The sequence below is a fragment of the Palaemon carinicauda genome, chromosome 23 (assembly GCF_036898095.1).
Source record: "Palaemon carinicauda isolate YSFRI2023 chromosome 23, ASM3689809v2, whole genome shotgun sequence".
NCBI lineage: Eukaryota > Metazoa > Arthropoda > Malacostraca > Decapoda > Palaemonidae > Palaemon > Palaemon carinicauda.
The window spans coordinates 56052572-56060071 of NC_090747.1; positions in this window are offsets into that span (position 1 = coordinate 56052572).

The window sequence follows — 7500 nt, forward strand, 5'->3', positions numbered from 1 at the left end:
AATATTAGAACTAAAAAAAAAACAAAATGCATCAAAACTTAATTGGTAAATTGGAGAACATATTTCTTTTAACAAGTAAAACCTTTTTTCGAGAAAGGTGACACTAACTCTATAGGGGAAAGCGAAGAAAAACTGGAAATAAAAACGAACTTGGTATTAAGGAAAACTACAGGAAGTGGATTTTTCCCTCCCTGGAAAGATGCTACGATGGAAATAAAAGAAAAACTGTCATAGTGAAAAAAAAAGGTCAATTGGAATTGTCTCTTGCATATAGATCGCCACCTGAAAAAAGGAAGACTATTGGCTGAAGTCAAAGGAGAAGGAGGAAGTCTCAATTGAAGGGGGTCTATCCCCCCCCACAACACCCCCCACCCCCTCTGTCGCTAGGAAAATATCAAAGAAAATGTTGAGAAAAGAAAGTTAGTTTTGCATCGAAGAATAAATTGATTGATGGAACGAAAACAATAATGTTTTCTTACAACAATAAAAAGGAATAAATATAAGAGGGATGAATGGGAATAAATTTTACTTATAATATAAAGATAATCATATTCTAAGAGACTAATTTCAAAGGTTTTACAAAATTAAAATGAACTTTAAAAAGTAGGAATTTCATAAGGGAAATTTTATTGTGTGAATAAAATAAGAAAAAGGTATCGTAGGAATATATTGTATATTTGCATATCTTTGTTGTCAAAGAAGATCGTAAAAAGGTTAATAGAAATAATTGAATAGGAAAATTAAAAAAGTGAAAATACAAAATCCAATTAAGAAACAAAAAATTATGATATTATATCCTTTTTAAAACGATAAATTACTGGCAACATTAATTCAAAGATTTTTACCGATTGTTAATGCAAAATTTTCAACAGTGAACGTAAGAGATTGCAAACAAAAATCCAAGAAAATAAAAGAAAACGAAAAATTATATAAGAAATATCGTATAATAGGAATAGAATATGGTTGGAATGTAGAGTTGAATATTCCATGGTTGAATAAAAACCAATAACGCTTCGATTCCCAAACGGGAATAATCCTCATTGGGAATTTCGATTCCCGGATACATGGAGTATTTGTGGTACCCAGGGATGGAAAAACATCTTGGAATGGATAAGTGGCTTCAGCAATGAATTCTGATCAAAGGGAGATGAGTGTGGGGGGATGCTGGAGGTGAAGGGAGATGGAATAAAGGATAAACGAGAGGAAAAGCAACAGGAGAGAAGGAATAGGTTGAGGAAGTTGAAAACTCGAATCTTAAAGGAGGTGGAAGATGAGATGGAAATCCCTGGTGTCAATCAAAAGAAATATTCTTCTTTATGGACATCTTTATATGATGTTTCAAACACAAAAATGTCTATAAATTGAAGATTGTGGTGGCCTATTGAAAACGTCCCTCTCTAGCAATCTGCCGGACTGGGGTTCGAGTCCCGCCAAAGCTCAATAGATTCGTGTAGTGTCTGTAACCTCACCATCCTTGTGAGTTAAGGATGAGGGGTTTGCTGAGTCAACAACAGCCATTGCCTGGCCCTCCATGATCCTACCTTAGGTGGAAAAGGGGCTTGAGCGCTGATCATGTGGTATATATGGTTTTTCTCTAGGGCATTGTCCTTTAAAGGATCTGTTACCAAAAAATGGAAGAAGGAATGACTAATGTTTAAAGAACAATCATAGATATCCGAGATTTTGTATAAGACCCTTTATCATATATATATATATATATATATATATATATATATATATATATATATATATATATATATATATATATATATATATATATATATATATATATACACACACACACACACACACACATATATATATATATATATATATATATATATATATATATATATATATATATATATATTTATATACATCGTATGTGTGTGTGTGAGTGTGAGCGTGCATATAGTGTATGAAGGAGAGTCTTAGGGAAGGATAAGAGGCTTAATAATATTTAACCAAAAAATGAGATAATAGTTCCTGAAAGTTAGAAAAGAATTGATTTTGAGGAAAATATGAAGGTAATCCTCAAGAAACAAGTAGCAAAGGCAATAAAAGATTCCAGACCTCCGCAAATGAGGATTATCAAATATTTATTCAAGTCTACGGACCAAACTTTCCCTCTTTCATTTGTTGAGCGTGAGTGAATCTACTATTCAATAATAAAAAGAATTATGATCTTAATCCGGATCACCTCCAAAATTTAATGGGTTCTTCCAGAGCTTAATACTTATCATTTGTTAAAATTTGGTATCAATCCAACAAGAGGACAAAGAAATAGATAAATAGATAAAAAAAATACGGGTAAAAATATATTCCTTTGGAGGAAGGGTATAGACACAGTCGATCAGTTTAAGGCTACAGCTAAGGGTCTCTTTTTAATTAAAGGAGAGAGGGACCTCTAAACAACTCACTCCTATAGGTAAAATTACTCAATCCGGCAGGTCTGGAAATTATGGCCGAATGGTAACTACTTCAGCCATTGGAGGAGGTAATAATAACGAATGATATAAAATTAAGCCCAGCAGTATCCACATATGTTTTCAAGTTTCTGGTCAGGGATATATAACTAAAGCCTACTTCAACTTCGTTAAGTTATTGAAACATGACTACAAAATAAACAGACATTTATTGTCATTGAATAAAATCCCACTGAGTTTTAAATTAGGAGATTCTAATGAAATAGATGTGTCTTGTTGAGAGAATTACTTTTACTAAACACTGGAAAGTGACAAAAACAATCACAAGAATGAAATTCCCTAGATAGGCAACGAGTGAGTTGCTCTGCTAAAGGAACATTATATAAACATTGGATGTAGCTGATCTGGGTATATTGGGAGATTCTGCATGCATCAGACGAGGATACAGGAAGACTTCCTGTATATTCAGTCTGTCTGAGAGATTGCTACACTCTTTGGTGTAACACGGCTTCTGTGTTTTCATGCAGCAATTTAAGAGAAGTAAATTCTTTCAGGGGTTAACAAAGGATATTGGACGAACAATGATCATGATCATGAGATGTTAGAAGCAGCGACTGGATAAAGAGTAAAATCGGTGCCTGTCACCTATGGTCTTTCCAGGTCAGTTCTGCATCAAATGTTTCCTTTCTTCTACTTCTCTCTTCCAGGATCAGGATGGGACTAGCGAGCCGAAGAATATGCTGATATTGATATGAGTTTTTCATTTCATATTCTACCGCTAATTTCAATTACCGTTTCCTTGTAATTTATATGCTAAATAATTTTTTTTTTTTTGCGCATATAAATGTAAATTCATCCAACAATATTTAACCTAACCATAATATTCTCTGGATTATGTTCCCCACCGTTACTTTGAAGAGGCCAAACCATGGCCATAACAGCATTGATCTGAGCTTAGAGCTCCAACGGGGGAATCTATTGATTCTATAAATGCAAACCATTGAACAACATTGATTAACAAATCAAACTTTACCCTTGCAGTAAGTGACACAGCTCTTGCATTGTTTAGTTTCAATTACCATAATCCTTATTTATTAACCATACGAAGGTGATTCATTCAAGGAACACACCCTACATGCATGACCATTTCATACAAATACATTTGCATTCCCTCGTCAACAAACAGGAAGGGTTGTGAGTTAGAACAAGAGGACTTTTATGCTCTCTGATATAGTCGTTGCATTAACTACCATACTTGAAATATGAATAGAATTCAGGAATGTCACGGGTATTGAATTATCATATTCGACAATGAAAAAACAATAATATATTGCATGTAACAAACATTAAATAATAAACATTTATGCCTCAAACCATTCTTCTCTCAAGGTTAATTATTGCACTGTAATTGTTCATTGACCACTTTCCTCTTGGTAAGGGTCGAAGAGACTCTTTAGTTATGGTAATCAGCTCTTCTAGGAGAAGGACACACCAAAATCAAACCACTGTTCTTTAGTCTTAGGTAGTGCTATAATCTCTGTACCATGGTCTTCCACTTTCTTTGGTTAGAGTTCTCCTGCTTGAGGGTGCGCTTCAGCACACTATTCTATTTATTCTTTTTTCCTCTTGTTTTGCTGAAGTTTGTATAGTTTATATAGAAAATATTAATTTTAATGTTATTACTGTTCTTAAATATTTCCTTTTTCCTATTTTCCTCTCCTCACTGGGCTATTTTCACTGTTAGAGCCCCTTGGATTATAGCATACTGCTTTTCCTAACTAAGTTTTTAGCTTAGCAAGTAATAATAATAATAATAATAATAATAATAAAGATAATAATAATAATAATAATAATAATAATAATGTATATATCAAAGCATATAGAAGTACTAACATTTCAGAAACATCAAGTAAATAGCAGCCATAATCATCTCAAAGTTTTCTTCTGATATAAAGAGACAATCTCTTATTACTTGGCAGATAGAAAAGTTTCCAAAGATTTAGGAAATGATGGAAAGAAAATCCCAACATTCGTTGACTGTGGAAGAAAAACGAGCACCCGAGAGATTGGGAGGAGAAAAAACATTATTTTTTTTTTTCATTATGTTGCTCAAGTTTATGACAAAATTATCATAATATATCCTTGATGGATATCAACTATTCAAATGACCGGAATAAATTTGGATAAAGTTTATATATATATATATATATATATATATATATATATATATATATATATATATATATATATATATATATATATATATATATATATATATATATATATATATATATATGTATATATATATACACACACACACATATATATATATATATATATATATATATATATATATATATATATATATATATATATATATATATATATATATATATATATAAAAGTGAGACAGACACACAGACAGAACGAGAGAGAGAGAGAGAGAGAGAGAGAGAGAGAGAGAGAGAGAGAGGGAGAGAGATCTTTCAAAGCAATGAATGTCCTTTTTATCCGGTGTTTTCATGTCTTATCTATAGAAGAATATAAGTATATCAAAGAGACAAATACATAAGAGTAAATATATGCATTAATGAAATATCATTTGCTGATAGAACTGAACCTTTCAAAAATACAATGAGTTGTTTCTTTCTTCATTTATATATTTAATAATAATCTATTGTTATTTACGTAATTAAAACTGTCTTATTTTTCTCCTATATCTTTTTTTCTCATACTACACCACAATCTAAAAGTTTAATTCCATCTGTGACCAGATTGTGGAAGTTCGAAGTTCAGAAGTTCAAACCATTCGTAAATGTTTTTCTTTTGACATAAGTCTAATTGTTCTCACCTTTGTTCAGTTCAATAGAATTATAATGAACGATGAACTCTTCATTATCGTTCTCTTTGTAATTCATTGTTAAGAAGCTCAAGTGGAAAGTATTCTTGATTCATTTTCCTTAGTCTCAAGTATAATGAACTTTTCCTTATCTATAGTCAATTCTTTTTAGTGAAGCAGATTTGCACCGACTTGCTTGGGTGCCCTTTTAGCTCGGAAAAGTATCCTAATAGCTGATTGGTTGGACAAGATGATTCTAACCAATCAGATAGCAGGAAACTTTTCCGAGTTAAAAGTGCACCGCTGTGAGTCAGTGCAAATTCGCCTCATTAAAAAAACTGAGTATAGTTTCAGTACTAATTTCATCCCTTTTTGAAACATCAGCTACAAATACTGTAGTTCACATACTGTATATTCAATCATAGTTTGTTGTAGCAAATTTTATAATTAAGTTTTTAAAATCTTTTCTTTTCCATTTTTTAATTCAGTAGTTTCAATTTCCTCACTTAGAAAATTAACATAGATTTGTTAAGCATTATGTCATGTCAACAATTTATTTCTGTTACAAAATCTTTTCACCAGCTGCGAGACATCCAACCTGGCTATAATTCAGACTAATTACAAAATCTTTTCACCAGCTGCGAGACATCCAACCTGGCTATAATTCAGACTAATTAAACCTAAAGTAACTCATCATTAAAGGGTAGGTTTAATAGTAAAGGAACACCAGGACTTACTCTCCTTCATTATTCTAAAGTGGATGCAAACATTATTTGCATAAGAGGAAAAACAATTGCAACTAATAAATCTATATAAATGAAAGTACTTATGATTACAAGTAATATAACAAATAAACATCCTACGTTCGTTATTTCAAAAAAAGGAATTATATTATACATTTTGTAAAGGACACAATTCTAAATTTATGAACAAAATGTAATTCAGCATGAACTAATATATACATATATGTACTATATATATATATATATATATATATATATATATATATATATATATATATATATATATATATATATATATATATATATATATATATATATATATATATATATATATATCTTTCCAGTCACACTCAGGTGGAAGGGGGAGTAATCATACCTTGGTGAAAGGAGGGAGGAAGGAGGTACCTCGAGAGGTACACTCGGAAACCTCACTTTCCCACATATTGCCAAACCAGTGGATTGTAGTTAGGAAAGGGGAGAGAGTGGGAAGGGTTGAATCTGTATGTGTGTGAGTGCGTGTACATGTCAGCATATCTACCTAAATATCTAGACGCCCTTTTTGACGGCTTGAGTACACTATTATAGAATATTGGCAATAATTCTTTATTAAATAATTATGAAAATAGTATTTTTGCTCAAACGTTTTTACATTCTTTTGTTCGAGTATTTCTAAAGTCTTGTTTCGTTAGTTGGTGTTTGAAATTCCTCCTCTCGTTTCGGCTCCTGACTAAAGGGACCGGTCGGAGGCGATTCGAATTCCCTCGAGTTTGTTCGAATCCTTTTTTTGGTTTTTGATGGCGTTTGAACATTTCCCCATTTTAGTCTCGCAGTTTTATTAAAATTGGAAAATCTGCAAACCGGTTTTGCCATGTATATTTTCGCGTTTAGGTCCTGGAATGTTTTTTTCCAATGGAGTGCCAAAAATACAAATACAACCGAGAGAACTTTTAGATACAAAGAAATACAATGCTTTGGTTGTGGATTTCGTATTTTCTGTATCATTTACATATTTATAGTCAACGAGTAGAATAAATTCTAGTTTATCTGACGCGAACATTAAATTTTATGAGAATTATATGATCCAGATATTTTAGTATAATTCCTAAATATCTATTCTAAAAAGAAGAAATAAACAACAAAATATCAAAAAAAGTTCCAATAATCATAAAAGTTCATTTCTGAGAAAAAAAAACATTGTTACTGATCTTGAAATATTTCATATTAATTATTCATTACTTATATACTTTGTTCATGTCCTTATTTCCTTACCTCTTCAGGCTATTTTTCCCTGTTTGAGCCCTTAGGCTTATAGCATCCGGCTTTTCACAGTAGGGTAGTAGCTTGGCCAATAATAATAATAATAATAATAATAATAATAATAATAATAATAATTTGGTAGAAGACCATCTTTCAAGCATGTCACATTAAATGAAAAGGCATTTTTCTTGCGATTGAGCTTTTCAATTGCTCGGATCTGCCTTCTTTCTTCAGC